At 39.5% G+C, this 20,897-nt stretch overlaps 1 protein-coding gene and 1 non-coding gene across 3 annotated transcripts in view; both read left to right on the top strand.

The window, feature by feature from the left end:
- The first annotated feature begins 1,163 nt into the window (after window positions 1–1,163).
- Window positions 1,164–1,236, top strand: trnar-ucu (transfer RNA arginine (anticodon UCU)). Its single transcript has one exon. It is a non-coding gene; the product is annotated as a tRNA-Arg (tRNA).
- A 13,324-nt stretch (window positions 1,237–14,560) lies between these two features.
- Window positions 14,561–20,897, top strand: part of LOC146681048 (SH3 domain-binding protein 4-A-like) — a 52,735-nt gene continuing 46,398 nt past the window's right edge. The window contains exons 1-2 of one of the 2 annotated variants that reach the window (XM_085449004.1): window positions 14,561–14,619; window positions 14,717–14,842. The gene's annotated coding sequence lies outside the window, so the exon portion shown is untranslated. Of the gene's footprint in view, window positions 14,843–20,897 lie in introns of both variants that reach the window. The other variant, XM_085449003.1, reaches the window with a different exon arrangement.

A 20,897-nucleotide genomic window follows, 5' to 3' on the forward strand; every position in this document is an offset into this window, starting at 1 on the left:
GCGCTACGTCTCGCTTCCTTGACGGCTTCATCAATCATGGCTGATAATTGTGATTGATGGGGGAGGAGCTCGGGCAAATGAAGGCCAGAAAACATTTAGCCAAGTGCAGCCGGGAGGAGTGAGATTAATGGTGATAAAAGTGACTGAGCGAGGGTGAAGGTGCACCGCGCGGGATTTTAACACCAGTAAATCATTGGCACATTAATGCAGAGATGTCGGTGTAAGTACTGTAAACAAACAAGCAGCCTGTCGGCCTCTGCTGCCCCTGCTTTCCATCTTTTTCTGGGCTGGATTCAAAGGGAAACCTGTTGGTTATTTTCAGAGCAATAAACATAACAAAGAATAATGTTGCTCAGGAACATGCACAGCTGGATGTTTAAGACTTTCTACTATTAAAAAATAAATAAGGATCCTTTAGAGCAAATGTCTCTTTTTCTAATTATGTTTTAGTTGCTCATGATTGCAAAAAGAAGTGATTCAAACAGGAGATGTTAACAAGAAGTTAGTAAATGAAATTATTTAATGTCCAAATTTGTGGCAACCTGTGTGCTCATTACTGGGAGGTTTAAAAGGATTAATTTGATAATATTGGTTAATTAGAGAAAAAAAACATGACATCATGATTATTTGTTTCTGTAGATCTTTTAGTTTTCTTCAGAGAAATAACAACAGTGAATAACTTTTAAATATTCCAGAATCATCCATTAGGATCCAGACTCATAAAAATGTAACTGTAACATAACTTTATATCAACACTCACAGATGTTTAATTAGGTGCACCTTGGTAGTATCAGGTTGGACCCCCTCTTTCCGTCAGATCTGCTTTAATTCTTCATGACACAGATTCAACTAGTGCTGGAAACATTCCTCAGAGATTTTGGTCGATGCTGATGTGACAACATCACACAAATGTTGCAGATTTGTCGGCTGCACATCCATCTGTTCCACCAAATCCTAGAGGTGCTCTATTGGATTGAGATCTGGTGACTGTGGAGGCCATTTGAGTACAGTGAACTCTTTGCCATGTTGAAGAAACCAGTTTGAGATGACATGGTGAGTTATCCTGCTGCAAGCAGCCATCAGATAATGCCATCAGATATTGGTACACTGTGGTCATAAAGGAATGGACATGGCCGGTGAAAACAGAGAACTGCTCAAATGCAGCCCCAGTGGCCTAATGGATAAGGCACTGGCCTTCTAAGCCAGGGATTGTGGGTTCGAGTCCCACCTGGGGTGTCCCAATGCATTACAGCCACTATCTGTTAGATCTTTTAGATAGCCACTTGTAATTGCAGGTTAAGAGTTTAAATTTCAGCTTGTCCAGCTAGCTTTAAAGCACTGCTCCAGTATGTGAGGAGTTCGCACAGGTCTAGAATCTGGTTGGTGACAAATGTGTTTTCAGGTGCTGGTTGAGAAAGTAGTTGTAGAAAGTTGCTTGCTGTGGATATTTGAAACTAGTTACAAAGAAACATATAGTGCTGCACCAAAAACATCCTTGCAAGTGATTCGGTCACTAGCAGAGTGGGTCACAGTTGACTGTAGTTTCTACAGAAAGCACCAAGTTTTTGCAAACTCTTACCGATCACTTGCTAAACAATTGTGAAGCTATGATGGAGGCAAACAAAACCAGAAATGGAAACCATTCGCCTTCAGTTTAAAAGCTGCAGCTTTTCAAATGTGTTGGTTTCAATGGTAAGGCAAAACTTTTACTTTGAAGTGTAGAATGACATCAGTTTCAGTCAAACATTGCTATACCACCATTTGTCACTCTGTGATCCTATAATTTAATATTGGCATTTAGATGTCTTCAGACCAGGACTGTTATCAAATAGAGGTTGGAGCAGATTGGACAATGTTTTTTCGTGTCACATCAAAACACTGAAGTTGGCTTTGGCACCACCATCGTGTTGTTCAATGAAAACTCAAACTTTCAGAATACTTTGGTCACCCAGACTAAATGAGATGTTTTGATGATGGCATGAATTACAATAGAACTTGAAGAGAAGAACTTAGCAAAAAACTGATTAAATCCAAAGTGCCAGTACCACTGACAAATATGTATTAAATTTTGGTATCACCAACATAAGTAAGCAGCTTTTTTTTTTAAACTGACACCATCTAAACAATTTGTTCAAATTAATCCAGTTAATTAATAAAGTTTGCAGAAGTCGTAAGAGTTCATTTAACTCACAGTTTTAATGTGGTTCAGGAACTTTTGAGTGTTTATTAGCTCCTTCTTGGCTTCTTTTGTGATTAGTTTGTGCCCTTTCTGCAGTCACGTTGTTAAAGTCAGCTCTTCTACTGCATCAAACTCCCACTGCTGAGTCACCAACTGACAGCTTTCAAGTCGGACTGTCACTGGGATTTAAACCATGTTCGTACTAATCCGGGTAATCCATGAATCTTCTTCTCTCTGTTTTGACCCTCCGCCTCTTTCATAACAGCATCTCTTTCCACTTTTTAAGTTCATAAATCTGAAAAGGGATGGTTTGACAGGCAATTTAGCTCTTCTGGGGTAACAGGGAGATGCTTGTAGACACTCATTCATATCATTGAGAAAAACAATTGTACCATATTTTAGTGTTTTGTTTTTGTTCTTTTTACTGTAAATGATTTTAAATACTGTTTTCATTGTTCCGTGATATTGTTAGTGAGGAACATGTTGCAAAATTTCCTCAACTACAAATGAATTAATTTTAGTCTGGACCACTACAGTCAACATTCATTCCTATTAATGGGTTGCAAAGTGGCTTGCAGAGGCAGCAGCAATCATGGGGAGACTAAAGCAGCCTAAATAACCAGTCTTAAATTAGACCTGCACATTGGATGTGTAGAAGGGTGTCAGTGGAGCTTTCAGATAAGATGATCTGCCACGACTGTCTTGAGCTGGACTTCACAGCCTGACTGAACTAACATTGTAGTGTGAGAGCAGATGTTGATTACATGATGATCTCACGCACAGAAGCTCTGGCTCCGAGCACAGAAGCCACACCCACTTAGTGTTCCAACCTTTAGAGATGCAACCAATCAGAAGAAAGTTGGCTTCAGGGACGTGTGGGTTTGTAGGGGGAGGAGCTACAATGACTTTAAATAGACAGTAGATGACTGATGACTGAGGGTAAAGGCCCAGTATAAGATTTTTTTAAAAGGGTCATTTTAAACTGTGAACCATCCAAACCTGCTCTAGCATACGATTTGATCCCAAGTGACTTGAATACCTTTGTCACTCTTCCAAGGTAGAAGCATTATTTCATGTGAACATTAAATTTCATGACCTTTATCAACTTCTCGGACTTTGTCAGGGTAGCTCATGGTTTGGAAAACTTTCTCGGCATATGCTGAGCAGCGTTCAAATCAGGTGCCAACATGTAAATCAACATCCACGGGGCCTCTTGTCCTTAATGCATCCGTGGCATTTTAACGTAGTCAGTGATATTTACAGAAACAAGTTCAAACATCTGCTGCGGACGCGTACAAACAGGATTTTAATGCCAGCTGTGATTTATACCTGCACAATATCAACAGAATTAAAATGTCACAGGTGCTGAAACCAACAGAGGTCACTGACGTACGTTCCTGTCTCACGTTCAGCTGGAAACTATCAGGTACTGAAGCCTTCAAATCACATTTACTTTCTGTGCAGTTTGAACGGCTGAATTGATCTAAAATTAACTGACTCATAAGCTTGGCTGACTCAGATTAATTCCCACCTTACACTAATGGAGTAAAGAACTGTGTGGTTATGAACATAAATTATGGATTACAATTAGGAGCTCATCACTCCCCCATTAACTCTTTTATCTTTACTTCTTCCCAGCCTCTTAAACTCTCAAGTGATACAGTTGGAAAGCTTTGGTTGCCATGGGAAGCCTGTGGACAGAGAGGGTTGTGGGTAATTGGTGTTGAACTCAAGTGGACACCGCTGAGGTTTCGGAGATAATGAGTTTACAAAGGAGGCCCCACAGAGAGGAGATGTGAGCGGGTCCAGCTCTATAGTGCTGATTTACATTACCGAGGTGGACTCTCTGGCCGAGCTCTGATTGATCGCAGAGTGAAGCCCCACATGAGATTTAGCCCCCAGCTGTAAAGTGTCTGCTTTTGCACTGAGGTAAGCGCCTCAGACCGCAGAGGAGCACACAGTCGAAGACAAATATTACCTTTTAAAAAGAAATGCAATCTTTAAAGCTGCAGTCATTTTCCCTTTGACATTTTTCAGCCCAGAATCTTCACATAAAGACTCACAAATCAATTTGAAACTTCATTTGGCGACTGCTGGTAAAGAGAGTTTTATGTCTGTATTAAGTTAAACATGTATTTCATCTTTGAAAGCTAAAAGCAGAAATATTTGCTGGGTTATTATTTTGATCTGAATAGATGGGTAACTGTTTTTAATACTTGGATTAAGTCCTTGATTGCCTGAAGTCGAGAACCCATGAACATCACCACACCTCTCTTTAGATCCTCATCCATTCCTTTACCACAGCTGCCTTCAGTTGCTATTAACCCTCTATATTTCTATTCATGAAGCCATCTCTTGTAGACCTTGGCAATGATACTCTTTTCTCGTCCAGAGTGGCTTGGTTAGATGGGAAGTTCTCAATCATGGAGATAATTCTGTCATCATCAATTTTAGGTTTCTTCTCCTTCATTTTGCACCAACATGTGAGAGTTCCAGTGAAAAACTATGAAATGCATATTCAACACTTGGAATGAACTCCTGAATCAACCAAGATTAATTTAACAAATAAATCTAAAATGTTAGCAGTTATATAACGAGGTTCATTGACTATCCACTTGTTAAGTGATGACATATAAACCGTGCATCCGGTTCCAAATTACACTGTGTTCATTAAGGCTGTTGCCTTTTTAACATGTTTAATGCTTTGATTTGAACAAGCCCCTAAAAATAGTATATTTTACCACATATACTCTATATATACAGTATATTAATGACTAACCTCATGTCGGGGATGGATTATCTCAGGTGTTCTCCTCACTGAAGTTATGTTTGTTTTCAGCATCTTGTTCCTGCCATGCAATTGCATGTGTCCCTGACCATTGGGAACCCTCATGTTAACTTTTATTGCAGGTGGGAAAAGTTAGTATTCATCCTCCAACTTTACTATGCTAATGTAAGTATATGTTTTTTTAATATACTTTAATATACTTTAATGTACTTATATACTTATAATATAGTTATATTTCATGTAACTCTAGAGTAAGCATATAACACAAGTAGTCAATATGAAAGTATTTTTCTATTAATGGAATCAGTTATATCCATGCAGTCCTTACTCTCTGTGACGAGATTCAGTCCCATGTGTCTTTAAGATTAGATTACAAAAATAAATGGATTTATTGGAACTTGTTAGGAACATGTAGCACTGGCAAAGGAAAAAGAAAGTAGGAAATACGTCTAGTGTAAGTGCATGTACTTATAAAGTTATGGCCTTTCTGAGCTAAAGTGATAGGACATGTAAAGGTTGATTTAGCGTCCAAATAATCAGCAGCACCTAATGAATTGATTAAAATGAAAGACAGGAACAGTTTTTATCCTTGAAACATTGAAAAGGTTGTTTATAAAGCATAAATAGCACCTCACCAGTCTGAGCCACAGTCTGTGTAAACCTCATCACACACGGACTCTATTCAGACCTATTTAAACTTTAAAATATCAAAATAGACACATTTTCTTCGGTTTTACAGAAATCTGCTAGTGTTATTTTGTCGGTCAGCTGATATGAAGAAAGGTGTTTCTTGAGCCCAAACAACTTTAGCAAGCCTTTCTTACAGCCTCTTAACCTTTAAATGAAACAAACAGGAATTAATCTGAATCTTCACTCGACTGCAGGAACATTGATAAATCTGTCAAACAAATACTTAAACATAGCTCTCTCTTATAAATGGGCATTTACAAGGTTATTCTATCTATTTACAGGGGATGCTTCAAAATGAATGGTGAGCTTTAGCTTGAACTGAGCAAGCTGCAAATGATCTGACACATTCAATAACAGCCATCCCTCATTTTCATTTTCCGAGATGAATCTGCATCTCTTGAAGCTGCTGCCAAAGGAGTATGCATCCATTTATGTGGGAAAAACATCATTACCCTCTGTTGCTCATGTTGCATCTTGACTGAGTGTCCTTGAGCGAAAATCCAAATCCCTTCCTGCTCGCTCTCTTTGTAAGTTCCTCTGCATAACAGCACCACAAAATGTGAAACGTGGTTGATGCAGAGGATCTAGGGAGAGAAATGGTAATCATTTACTAACCAGGGATTTGTGGATTTAAAGATTCAAAGGCTTCCCTTTCAACGTGGCATCATTTCATCATGTTGACAGAGTGGGTTTTGTCTGTATTTAAAATTGCAGATGGAGCTTTCAGTTTGCAATTGGATCAAAAGCAGGAGCACTTAAAAAAACTGAAAAACAATAGATATTTGTGGGGGGAGGAGGGGTTTCCAAATCTGGGTAGTGTCCAAACCTCAAAGGGATTGTTGAAATGCTTTATGGTTTGCTTAAATGCAAATTTACTACCGAGGAATTATTAGTAAATCCTGAAAAATGCTGCCTAAGGACAGAAGAAGCTACATCCACATTTCAGGTGTGTATTTGTGTGTTTGCCTGAAGATACAGGCCTTTAATCCACGGCCTTTCCACAGCTTCAACGGAGGAAATGATGAATAAGTAATTTCCTGTGAACAGGTTGTGCAGCCTCAAGTGTGGAGTCATCGTAAACGGACAGCTGGAAGCAAGAGAAACAGAAATGGGTTGTGAAAAAGAAGAAAGGAAGGGAACGTAATAGAACGAAGACAGCCGGAAGATGAATTATCTTGATGTCTCTGCAAAAAGTTTTATACAGCTGTAAAGAATTCCAGTGCATTTACAAGGCATCTGTTTGCATAGATAATAGAGTTTACTTTGTCTTTATTGTACCATGTGTCTACTATCGCCTCCTCTCAGGAATAATTAAACAACTTCTACAAACTAAACAAGGAAGCTTAACTGACCTCCAGACCTTATTTTTTCAAATGGCAATAGTTAACTTTATCATGAAGGGAAATTAGTTGGGATTGAATATTTCATATAAAAACTGTGAATTTTGCAGACCAATCTATCAACCAAGATCTCCTCCAAGAGATGTTGAGTCTTTTCCATTCAGAGATCTGAGTATAATTGTAGGGAGCACAGAGATCTGCACAATATGAGGAAACCCAGCCAACACACAGTGGAGAGCTAAGAGAGGAAGTGAGGAACACAAAGACGTGACTCCGGCCACGAGCTAAAACGTAGCTAAAACGTAGCTAAAATGTAGCTAATGTGCAAGTTCAAAAAAGAAAACCAGTAATCAGTCATCTGCCTGTTTTTCTGTTCTCTTCCTCACTACCTTTTCCTCACGCTGTCAATCTCAATACTGTCATCATTACTCTAGTCCAACTATCTTCTTGCCTGCCTTCTTTGGACAAATCAGCCTCCACTTTGTGTGTGTGAATGTGTGTGTGAATGGGTGGATGACTAGATATGTAAAGCGCTTTGGGGTCCTTGGGGACTAGAAAAGCGCTATATAAATACAGGCCATTTACCATTTACCATTTACTTTGCATCGTTTAAATCTGTGGTCTCTCTCCCTTTCAGACTCTCCTTTGTGCAACCCACCTCCTCCCCATCTCCACCTCACAGACACCTCAGTCAGAGCTACATCTTTAGTGTCTAGATTCTGGGGGGGCTGTCCTAAATCCTATCTGGTTCCATTTAGCTAAAAAGGGTCATCAGAGTCTAATCACCAAATACCAAATACATTAATTTCTCTATCTTATTCTCAAGGAATAAGACTGGATATTTCAATGTCCATGATGGAAAGTCACAAATTCATTAGTTTTGTACCAAAATGACCTGCAGTGCAAAAGCACTAAGATTCAATTTTTTTATAACAACTGATAAACCCTGCTTATTAACTACCTAAATAACAAATAAACATCCACCGCAGACTGTTTTGTGGTTTTATGTTTATTATGTAGTTTATTCGCGCACCGGGAACTGTTGAGTCATATTAGTGAACCGACACAAAGTGAGTCCAGACACTCCATTTACATTTAACCAAACCACAAGACTTCGTTACAATAACCAAAGCAGTGCTTGCTGCCTAAAACAGAAGCAGGAGCTTGGTTCTGTGAGCCCTCCATCGACCCCGACCACCAAGTCCAATGCAGTTCATAGATGTTGAACTTAGCAATTATGTAATTGCGTAAAGGAAATGCAAAAAAAATATTTTAGCTGGATGTCCATTAAAGAGAGCTAAAGTCGTGGAACAACATCTTGCATGTACTCTTTTCCACGAGCTTCTGTAGCTTGATTTAATCACTAATTCAGTGATTGTTATTTGTCATGCTGTGGGAAAAGTAAGCCTGTGTCCAGGGGTTTTCCACAGTCCATTCATTTTCATGACCCTATATATGCTCATTCATTCATAAAATTAGCTAGGTATATTTCCCTATGATTCTAATGTTGTAGTATTTTTTCATCCATCAGAGTATGAATGAATTTGAATGTTAGATAGGAAGCATGTAGAAAAAAAAGTGCTGGCTTGAATGTATAAAGTGCTTTGAGTGCTCAGAGTAGGAAAGAACCAGCTATATAAGAACCAGTCCATTTTACATTTTAAAAATTTTCAGTAATTAAAAAAAAAAAACTATTTTTCTATATTTATACATACAGAATTACAACATCTCTGACTATTTGGGAACACAACTAATCTTAAGAGAAGCTCTGCTGCCTTTTCTTTTTCTACTTTAAGCTCCTGCTTACTACATTTTTTCCAGGCATTCCTGTTTTTGCATGTGGCATGTGAAAAAACCAAATTCCTGGTGTTCCTTCCCATAACCAACCTGGCTGACAAGCAAACGCTCAGTTATTCTGATGCAAAGTGAGCCATGCTGATAGTGAAGCTCCTCGATAAAGCCATGAATAGAAGCCTCCTTTTCACGTCCCACAGTTCCCATTCAACCCACATGAATAGACGCGTCCAATCCAGCCTCGGTCTCTAATAAGTGCTGAACTACAGGGCAGCAACGGCTGCTCTGAGCGTGTCGTGTCCAGAAAACATTTACCTCTTCATGCAACTCCCAGCGTTCAGGGCCAGATTTCTCAGGGGTCGTCTCCTGTGTGGGAAAAAAACCCTCAGTGTTTAATTTTTGCCTTTAATGTTCTTGAAATGTGCAAAACAAACTGCGCTTTTAAAATTCCATTAAATAATATCTTGCACTGCAATCAGCAACCTTTGCAGAAAAACATGAGGTGCTTTTACTGCCTCCCAAGACAGAAAATAATCTTCAAGAGAAATATTTACCCTGCTGCAATATATTTATACAAATTAAACGATAGACATCAGCAGACCTCATGGTTGCCTGTTGTTTTTTGTTTTGCTTTTTATTTTTGCTGAGGAGGTTTACCTTTATCTATATTTAACATCCCTGCTGGAAAAATTTGCTTCTAGTCATGACTACAATGATTGCAAAGGTAGATTATCCATCCACCCACCCATCCATCCATCCATCCATCCATCCACCCATCCATCTATTCTTATCCAGTTCAGGGTCACGGATCCTCTAGTGCAAGGGTGGGGAACTCCAGGCCTCAAGAGCTGGTGTCCTGCAGGATTTAGATCAGGAGTAGGCAACTCCAGGCCTCGAGGGCCGGTGTCCCTGCAGGTTTTAGATGTGTCCTTGAACCAACACAGCTGATTTAAATGGCTAAATTACCTCCTCAACGGCTGTGTCCCAATTCAGGGTCTGCAGCCTTAAAGGCCGCATTTTAAGGCCGATTATGTCACCGCGACGCGACGAAGGCTGTCCCAATTCGAAGGCTGCTCGAAATGCGGCCCTCAAATGCGTCCTTAATTCCCCTGAATTTTAAGAACGTGGCGGTGTAGACTTCATGGCCCAACATATCCCAGAATGCATAGCGCGGCGGTGGGTGTGGATAATTTTGCCGAAAAAAAAACGGCGGATGAGGGGCGCCCGAAGAGTAAACTTTAAATACTGAATATTATGTCACTTATTTATGTGCAAATGTTTAATAACGAAGAACATTAAAACATTACTGTTGGCCACATGTCGGCAAAGTTATGTGACATTAGTGACGTTTGTACTAACTTGGTTTTAAAGCCTTTACTTTAAAATATACGCCGTTCAATAGCTGAGCTTAATCTTACAGAGAATGATCAAAGCTCATGTAGAAAGAAACCAACAAATGAACAAAAGATTTTCTCCTTCATTTCTGTCAAACAAAGCTGTATGACACGTTTCCAGCTGTTAGTATCATGGTTGCTAGGCAACCTTTGCAGCGCAACGGAGGCTAGACCGTCCCATTTCACAAGCCTCGCACTTCCAGCCTTAGCGGTCTTTAAGTACGCGGCCCTTGAGGATCGTTGAGGCTGCGTACTTTAAGGCTGAAGACCCTGAATTGGGATACAGCCAACATGTCTTGAGGTTCTCCAGAGGCCTGGTAATGAACTAATCATTTGATTCAGGTGTGTTGACCCATGGTTATATGTAAAACCTGCAGGAAACTGGCCCTTGAGACCTGGAGTTCCCCAGAGCATCTCCCAGTTTTCACAGGGTGAGAAGCGACATATACCTTGGGCAGGTCAAAAGTCTATCACAGGGCTAAAACAGAGAGACAGAAAATCATTAAGATCTACAACCAATTTAAAATCACCATTTGACCTAACGTGAATGGTTTGGATGATAGCAGGAAGCCGCAGTACCCGGAGAGAACCCAGATAGACACAGGGAGAACACAGAATTCCACACAGTCTGTATTCAAACCCAGATTACAGCGTTTTATTGGTAGAGGCTTCTACTTAAGTGAAGCAAATTACTATCATTTATTTTTTAAAGTTTTTCTACTGTAATTTTTCCCCAGGAAAATACTGTAAAAATCTCATGATGTTGTTTTTATTTTTACAGTATTTTTACAGTAATAGTGCAATTTTCCTCTATATAACCAGTAATTTGTGTCGTTTCTTTTGTGAAGAAAAATACTTCATCATATCTAAGAGATGACTGCCAATTGCACGAAACACTTCTAGTTAGCTGAAATCCTACAATGCATTGGTAAATTTGACATTTACACTATAGTACATTTGATCTAATTAGCTGATGTGGGCTCCCAGAATAAATTGCTGTTAAAAGAACTTGCAAAGAATATACAACCAACACCATGTGATTTTTACAGCGATGAGTTACAGCACATGCATGTTGGTAAAACGGCCATAGGTCTGAATAGTTGCTGTCTCTCTCTCTCTTTGTCTTAGCCCTGCAACAGAGACTGTCTGCAAGGTGTACCCTCTCCCCTCTTGCTCGAACAAGCTCCATTACCACCACATGGCCTGTTCTCATGCTGTCCTACCATGGAAGCATAGCATGAGTAGGGGTCTCTTTTTTTCCTCTTGTACTTTCCCCATTGTAGTGTACATTTCAATGTTTTTTCTCTGATTCTACCAATCTCCGACCTGTATCCCCATGTAATGTTTGTGCTATATGTGTAAGGGGGGGGGGGGGGGTCCCATTTCACTGCAGGGCAACCTGCATGTGACGAATAAAGCTTTGATTGGTATTGGTATTGATTGGATGGATGGTCCTTGGTGCTTCCTTGATGACATGCAATTCAATGAAACACCAAAAGCTATGATTGGCCAAGGAGTTTGTCCAAGTCACTGCAAAAATCTTAGGAATCCAATCCAACATCTCTTACTGTACAAAAACTCTGTGTAGTTCAACTTCTATGTATGTTAGGACCCAAAAGAAACAAGCAACCAAAATAAGATCAATGTCGATCTGATTTATTCCATGTAAATAGCTAAAGTGTGTTTGCTTTGAAATAGATAGATCTGTGCCGCCATTTAAAGTGTTTCCCAAGGTGATGCACATGGAGAAAGTTTGCCTGGTCAATGTCAAAACTAGTACATAAAAAGAAACAAAACAGAAACATAACTCTAAATTCAAGGTCATCTTTCAATGCAAATTTCTCACTTTCTAAATCTTTTGGAGCATACATTTAAATAAAAAAGAAAACACACACACACAAACAAAGATAAATGTGAATAATTCATTGTTCAAAAAACAGTTCAGATTCAGTTTCCTGTAGTGCATCATGTGTTTTGTCATGTGGAAAAAAATGAAAACTTCAGCCTGTATGATTTAACTGCAGTTATTCACAGTCTGAGACACTGAAAATGTTTTTTAGAAATGCTTTTTGAAATGTGAGGGTCCAAGGTGACTTCAGCCCGCTTTATGGATATCAGCATTGCATTGATCTCCAGTCACTTCATAGCTCGCCTTACAGATATCCATCGCACCCCCGTCGGCCCCTGACAGAGCAGAGTGAGAAAGCATGCGATGTTTGGTCAGATAAATCACAGCGCTTTCATGTTTCTGAAGCTGCTGCAGCATTCATCATGCACAGAGCGATGCTTTCTAAAGTCCTGCCGGTTGTTTCTTTTTCTTTTTTGGGGGGATGTGACCAAACTGTGAAATAAGACGTGAATGCGAGAACTGAATAAGATAAAGAACTCGTGAATAAAACGCAATGATTCATCCTATCTTCGTGTTCACATGTGAAATGGATTCACACAATTAGCATGGCGTGCAAAGGTACAAATATGACGCTTTGAGGTTTGAGTGATAAACTGAAGGCAGTGGATACAAATCTGATGGGGTTTTTTTCTGAGATTAATTGGGGCATTGCATTTTAATTTCCTCCCTTTCTCCTTCTCCAGCTGTTGATCTAATTAGCGGGCTTGTTGGAGACTTTGGGTGCTGCCTTTAAAAGCTCCCTCAGGCATGACTGCAGGGGGAGCAGAGAGGCAACAGGATACCTCACTGCAGCATGTGGGCGTTTATCTCTTCCACTCATCTCCTCTGTTCATAAAGAGCTCTGAGAGTCCAGTTTGCTCAGCTTTTTGATCAAAGTCAGATCTTTTTGTGTTTTTTTCCTCAGTCCACTTTATATTCAGACTGGTAAAGGTGTTTGATTTGATCTTTTGTGTGTGATGGTGGACTTAGTCTTAAAAGTAGTCAGTCAGTGGGCTTTGGAATAGTTTAATTTATGACTGGTTAATTTGCTTGCTGGCTGACTAGCTGACAGTATCTCAACTACTGAGGTTTGGGATACAGAATAAATGCTATATAGTGATATAGCATTTATTCTGAACTAACTAAAGCACAGTTCATTTTTTTCTGACTTTTCTGAATGTTGATCGCAATGTCACCCAGACCCCAGCAGCCACAGAGGGATTTTAGCTCGCTTACAATATTCAGTCACCAAACCATCTATGAATCGCGGCTCATTAGCAGAGGACCATCCTGCTCTATGAGTCATTAACCCATCAGCTTTATTTATAGACAGCCTCAGTCAGTGCTGATCATTACTGACTCCTGGGACAGTTTTATTGTGTTTATTGACATTTTATTCTCTATTTATGGAAATAACAACAGGTTCATTTTGTTTACTGAAAATTGAAACATGTGTTGGAACTAAATAGATGAAACTTGGCTTCCTTTTATGTCACATGTATCATGGACATGGTAAGGGTTAGTCAAGTGGCATGCCACATTTATTTATATATTTATATTTAATAATTCTGATTCATTTCACGATTATATTTATTATACTTTTTTTTTTTAATTTTTTAAAATTTTATTCATTTTATTACTAATTTTCTTTTTTGCATTTTCTTTGGAATTTCTGTTTAATAAGATAAACTTTTTATTTATTATTTTTTAAAACATATTATGTTTTATTTTCTTTGTGCTTTATTATTTCTCTTCATCAGTTCTGTTTATCTTCTATTTTTTACAATTTAGAATTCATTTTACTACATTTAAGCTTTTTGAGGGTTTTATTATCACAAATTTGCCTCTTTTTCTTTTGATTCATTTTATCTAATAATTTATGTGTTTTGTTCCTTTTTACCTCTTAATTTTTTACTTTTGCCTAATTTTGATTAATTTCATTTTATGTTTAGTATACACTCTGCACATTCTAACTTTAAAGTTAAATGTAACTTTTTATTTAATAATATTTACTTTTTAAATTTCTAAATGTAATATTTATTTGTAGTTTATAGTTTATAATTTATAATTATTTATAAATATTAGCTTTTATTTAAGATTTTTCCATTATATTTAAGTTTTTACTTTGTATTTTATTATTTTACTTTTTTTTATTTTTAACTATTATTGATACTTTGATTACTTTATTCTATTTCTTCTACTATTGTTTGACAGTTGTTATTTTCATAATCTATTTTTTAATTCAATTTCTTAATTTTTGTTTCAAACTTTTACCTTGTATTTTTTATTCCATTTTTAATTTCATTTTAGTTGTGAACTTTACATTTCTGTTTGAATATGTGACAAATCAGACGAAAACAATTTTCATAAGACTGCTTCAGTAAAGTAATAGATTACTTTAGTGTAGCCATCCAATGTGCGCATGTATGTGCATGTGTTATGGCCCCGCCCCTCGTCCTGACGTCACCACTCCTCTCCAGCGTCTGTCCCCAGTCCTCCGGCAGAGCGGAGCAGAGACGGACGGTTCAAGGGAGTTGAGATCGCCTGTAATCGTTAAAAACTTCTCGGACTAGAAACAAGCTCTTACTTTTTCTTCTCACTAATTTACCGTTTATAAAAACAAAAAATTGTTTTTTTTTTAAGGCAAATGTCGCTGGAAAAAAGGGGGAAAAGCAGAAGAAGAACCGTCGCGTGGCTCTCCATCAGCTCCACTCTTCACCTTCACTCGGACCGTTCTCTGAGCGCACGGGAATTCCAGTCAGCCGGGAGGTCAGTTCACATTACAACCAATTTTAGAATTACAGCCTCTGACTCTGTTTCAAAGTACTTAACCGCTCAGTTTAGTGGCTACCTCAGCAGAACTGTGCATGGAGACAAATTCGGCTTTACTCACATGATGATACACGTTATATATATTTATTCAGTTGCGCTGCTTCACACTGACTTTTTATCCCCCATAATGACTTTCTATAGTGTTTTACTAATATTTAATAGCATTTTCTCTGATAAGTTGTTTTAATGGTGTATAGTGTATATTGTTATTTTATTTCCTCCAACATTTTCATGTTTTCCTTCGTGACCTTTTTGTCTTATTATTTTATATACTGTCTTTAAAGCGGTGGTTCAAAAGGAGAAGTTCAGCAGCAGCACAGTAAAAAGTGACTGGAAATGGCAATTTGGCGATTAGAGCTTATTGTCACGCGTGCACACGCTGTTATGCGCGTGCACGGCCCTCTCCAGCACCTCTTTAGCCCTGCAAGTAAGGTCATCTGATAAGCTCAAAATCCTCTCCCTCTCAGCTTCAAGGTTTAACAGGAGTGTTTTCCATGTTAAACACTTCTGCAAGAGACCTTTTGTCCTGTTTTCACCTATTCCTCTTCATCTGCTTGTCCTCCTCCTCTCTTTTTGCCTCAGCATCCTCCTGACACATCTTCCTCCTTTTGCACTTTTTCCCTGACTCTTCTCTTGCTGCATTCTCCCTTTTCCCCCTTTCTTTTCCCTCTGGTATTCTCCCCCTCCTGTTCCTTCCCAGCCCTGCTGCATCCTTTTTCCCTGCTCTCTTCTCCCACTTGATTTTGACTGCCTACTCTTGATCCATCTCTTTACTCCCTCAAGTCCTCTTTCTCTTCTCCTCCCTATCCTCTTTTGTCCTTTTATTCACCTCTGTCTTATAAACCTTCACTCCCCCTTTGTATCCTCCTCCTCTGTCCTTTCCCTTTCCTTCATTATTTCCTGTCTTTTCCTCCCTCTCATTTTCATCCTCTTCCCAGCCTCCTCCACTGAATCTCAGTTAACACACCTTGCCACACGAACCAATCACAATTAAACTGACATCACGTTCATGCTTCCCACACCATAAAACATGGCATACTTAGTTTTTATAGTCTGCAAATTGGTCATCATGACCTCGTGGAACGGGTTGCTGCCTTGAAGTTAGATAATCTCGTTTTTACACCTGAAGCTCTTCGGGTTGGTGAGGAAAAAAGTCCAAAAGCAACCAATTACAGCGGGGAAAATAAGTATTTGACACATCAGCATTTTTATCAGTAAGGGGATTTCCAAGTGGACTATTGACACAACATTTCCACCAGATGTTGCCATCAAGCCAAATATTGAAGTCATACAATCAAATCAGAACATATAAGTATACAAGTTAAACCATAATAAATAAAGTGAAATGACACAGGGAATAAGTATTGAACACACTTTATTCAATACTTTGTAGAAAAGCCTTTGTTGGTGATTACAGCTTCTAGACGCCTCTTGTATGGATAGACCAGTCGTCTGCATTGCTCAGGAGTGATTCTGGCCCATTCTTCCACACAAACGGTCTTTAAATCTTGAAGGTTCCTTGGGCCTCTTCTATGAACTTTAATCTTCAGTTCTCTCCATAGATTTTCTATGGGATTTAGGTCAGGTGATTGACTGGGCCATTCAAGCAACTTGATTTTCTTTCTTTGAAACCACTTCATTGTTTCCTTGGCCTTGTGTTTGGGATCATTGTCTTGCTGAAATGTCCACCCTCTTTTCATTTTTAGCTTCCTGGTAGATGGCAGCAGATTTCTATCCAGAATGTCCCGGTACATCTCTCCATTCATCCTGCCTTCAATAATATGAAGTCTGCCAGTACCCCTTGCTGAAAAGCAGCCCCAAACCATGATGCTTCCACCCCCAAACTTGACTGTTGGTATGGTGTTCTTGGGGTGGTGAGCAGTGCCATTTCTTCTCCAAACATGGTGTGTAGAATGACTGCCAAAAAGTTCAATTTTGCTTTCATCTGACCATACTATAGTCGTCCAATAATCCACAGGCTTCTCCAAATGCTGTTGCGCAAATTTTAACCGAGCCTTGACATGCTTTTTGTTCAGCAATGGAGTCTTGCGTGGTGAGCGTGCATGGATGCCATGGCGGTTCAGTGCATTGCTTATAGTTTTCTTTGAAACAACAGTACCTGCTGATGCAAGGTCTTCCTGAAGTTCTGTCCGAGTGGTTCTTGGCTCTTGGAGAACCCTCCTGATTATTCTTTGGACTCCTCGGACAGGGATCTTGCGTGGAGCACCTGATCGTGGCAGGTTTATGGTGAACTGATGCACTTTCCATTTCCGGATAATGGCCCCCACAGTGCTCACAGGAACATTCAGCATTCTGGAAATGCACCTATAACCATTCCCATCAAAATGCTTTTCAACGATAAGATTACGAAGATCTTGAGAGAGTTCTTTGCTTTTACCCATCATGAAGTCTTTCCTGTGTGCCTTCTGGGTAATGAGGAGCCTTTATAGGCCATCAATTAGGACTAAAGCAGCTGATATCAATTAGTACTGATAGGGGACAGGATTTCTCTATCAATACTGACAGATTTCAGGTGATCTCCTGGCTTTCTATGTCATTTTGCCCCTTGTTATCTCCATGTATTCAATACTTATTCCCTGTGTCATTTCACTTTATTTATTGTGGTTTAACTTGTATACTTATATGTTCTGATTTGTTTGTATGACGTCAATATTTGGCTTGATGGCAACATCTGGTGGAAATGTTGTGTCAATGGTCCACTTGGAAATCCCCTTACTGATAAAAATGCTGATGTGTCAAATACTTATTTTCCCCGCTGTATATTCTCATTATCTCCTTCCTTTTAAAAATGGAGCTCTGTCACATTAGCACATCCTCTATTATCACTTTAAAATGAGCTAAACTCCTTCATGGAATTATAAATGCTGCTAATGTCACCATTAGCTCCTTTTGCATTTTCCCTGAATAATAACTTTTCCCCATCACTCAACTCTTAATGCTTTGTAAAGCACCGCTTGGCTGTTTTCCTGCTGGAAATCGAGACATCGGAAGTGAGTTATAGCAATCAAAACACAAATTTAAGCGATTTGCCGCCCCGAAGCTGACCGGTTGACGTGTGCAAAGTGCCACTTCTTCTTAAACAGCCGTTTGCTGAAGAACCTCCTTCAGCGCGGAGGAGGAAGTGACACTAAAACTGAACACTTAGCGGGCCTCGTTTACCTGGAAATTCATCCCGAGGTGGCGAGAGAGTGGCGATTGTAATATTTTACGGATGAATTTCTCCGGTGATGAACGGCGGCATTTGAGGGCAGAGCATTTCTGCAGACTAATGTACTTGACCACATGCCAAGAGGAAGGCTTTTTTATTTATTACTTTATTTCTGCGGGGCAGAAATGAGCAGGTTGGCGGAACGTGGTGCTTCTCTGTGTGCAGACTTAAAGAAAAGACGTTTTAAATGTTTTCTACAAAACAGAAGAAGTCCCAGTATTATGGTTGCCCATAATACTCCTTTATTTGCCTCGTCATCATATTATTTGGAGATTTTTCAATAAAGAGTTGAGTCTTTAATTTGATCATTGATGTTGTGCTGGCTCATTTTAAGCTAAGAGAAGATTAATTTAGGTAAATAAAAGATCCCTTTAATGTATTTAGCACACCGTGATATAACAATCAACTGTAGCCTTCGGTCTCATTGGTAGTTCAATCACTCGCCTTGAAGTTCAGAAAAGCTTACATTGGGATCCGCCCACTTTGCTTAAGGTTGCTGAAGATCATTGACTTCTTTTCCTGTGTGGATGCCCCCTGATCCATCTAGGGTTAGGGGTAGATTTAGCATTGTCATGTTTGGGAAAAAATTGATTATTTAAAATGTGGTTAAATTACAAGATAATCCTACTCTTAAACAGGTGGTTAGAAGTGACTCAGGTAGATGGACAGGTAGGTAAGAAGACTGTTTGGCAGACAGGCTGATAGACCGATAGGTGGGTAGATAGTCAGATGGATAGGCAGGTAGGTATGCAGAAAGAGTGATAAACAGGTAACTAGGCAGTTAGGTAGACAGATGAACATACAGATAGGTTTGCATATAGGTAGGTAGGTTGGTCGACAGATTGATAGATGGGTAGGTAGGTAGAAAAATCACACACATACCATAAAAAGTAAACAGATTAAATACGCAATTAGTTGCATGTGTGTATATATATATATATATATATATATATATATATATATATATATATATATATATATATATATATATATATATATATATATATATATATATACAGGATCGAGGGATTACTGTAAATGGACTGACAGGGACATTTCCACTTACACTGGTGGATCAACAACTCAGTATCCAGAGTATCTTAATTATTCCCAGTAATAGAATCAGAATCAGTAAAAACAGAAAATAAATGGATGCCTTGCAAGTGTGATTCACTTCCACATTGGCTTCACTTTATACAGTCTTTACGATCAGCATTTTTTTGGGGGCAGTTTAATTCCCTGTCCTTTCAGGCTCCTAGAAACATCTACGGTGGCCCACAGAGACCAATCATTAAACTCCTGTCCAATCAAACCAACTGAAAGAGAAGGTGAAACCACTAATTAGTGGTGACCGTTATCCTCATTCATTTTTAATTTCATTTGGCAGCATGCAAACTTCCAAGGACATCTTTGCCCCGGAGTTCTTGCTTCATTTCGACCACATCGCAGGTGTAAACACACGTCCCCTGGTGCATGCTGGGGGCAAAGCTGCATCGCCTCGGGCAGGCCTGGTCGCCACTTGACTCAACTCGACCTAATGTGTTTGCGTCTCGAGGTTGGCACTGAATTAAACCTGAGAGCCTGTTCTCAGTTTCCTGCAGAACAGATGAAAGAGCTGACATTTAGTGGAGCTTAAAGTCGAATCAGACTGGCTTTTTGATGGCTCCAGCTTCACTCTTTTGCCGAAAGAGGTGTTTATTTTTCACATTAATGGAATGTGGAGGTTTTATCTCATGTTTACTGTTTGAAGATTTAGCTAACAAGCCTATAAAGGTGTTTTTATTTCATCTTACTAAACTGATCTCCGAGAATTACAGCACAAGAGGAAGTGAGGAGCTTTCTTTGGGGTGCTTGATCTTGATTTAGGAGACTTTTAGTCCTGCATTGATCTGACATTGCTGCCTACAAAAGATATTGTAGGTTAAGTTTAAGGCTTTGTTTTCCTGCCAGCAGATGTGTGCTGCCCATCAGAAACACCGATGATGGAAAAATGATAAAGTCTCCATGAGCATATGGCTGCTGGAAATAGTCATTACAGTTACATTCATCCACAGGGATTTGGACCGGCCCACTCTCGGCTAATTAAACTTTCGACTCCCCGATGTGCTCGCCGCTCCTGCGCTCCATCAGCCTGACCGAAATGTGTGGATAACTCGTAAACATTTTGACAACTCGCATGTGAATGCAATGCAAAGGCTGGCCAAGAAGCGCGCCAGCAGCTCACTGCAAAGCCTCTAAAAGATGCTGTTTTGGCATTTTCACTGCCTCTGAATTGGAAATTTATCTGCAAACATGAAGTAGAACACAAGTGGGAGAGATCATTTTGCTCTCTGTAGTTGGAGTTATTATTTCTGTATCTCCTCGGTTCTCAGAGGCGATCAAACAAGCTTGTTTCTCTCTTGTCCTTTTAATGACTTGTGTCATTTTCCTCATCAGATCCTAGATGGGGGTTTTTCTTCCCTGACAAAAGTTTGAGCTTCTAGCACTCCATTTTTCTCAGAGCTGAACCTCCTGCAGTGAACTCCCCCTCCCTCACCTGTATCTGTCAGAGCCATCCTCACCTCCCGCAGCATTTAGCACTGATCGTCGTGGCATTATATTAAAGAGAGGACACGGTATTTTTGTCTGCTGGCTTGTTATTGATAGCAGCCGAGCCGGCTCGCTGAGTGCTCATTTTTGAACGGGAAGGAGGGGTTTTATCGATGAGCCGCACGCTCAGGAAAATTAAATGTCACCTCAAAGGAGTTTGACCGGCTTTCAGCG

This window comes from Copadichromis virginalis, linkage group LG23 (assembly GCF_057382275.1).
Source record: "Copadichromis virginalis isolate Kocher_CV1m ecotype Utaka linkage group LG23, C_Virginalis_male_GT1.1, whole genome shotgun sequence".
Classification (NCBI taxonomy): domain Eukaryota; kingdom Metazoa; phylum Chordata; class Actinopteri; order Cichliformes; family Cichlidae; genus Copadichromis; species Copadichromis virginalis.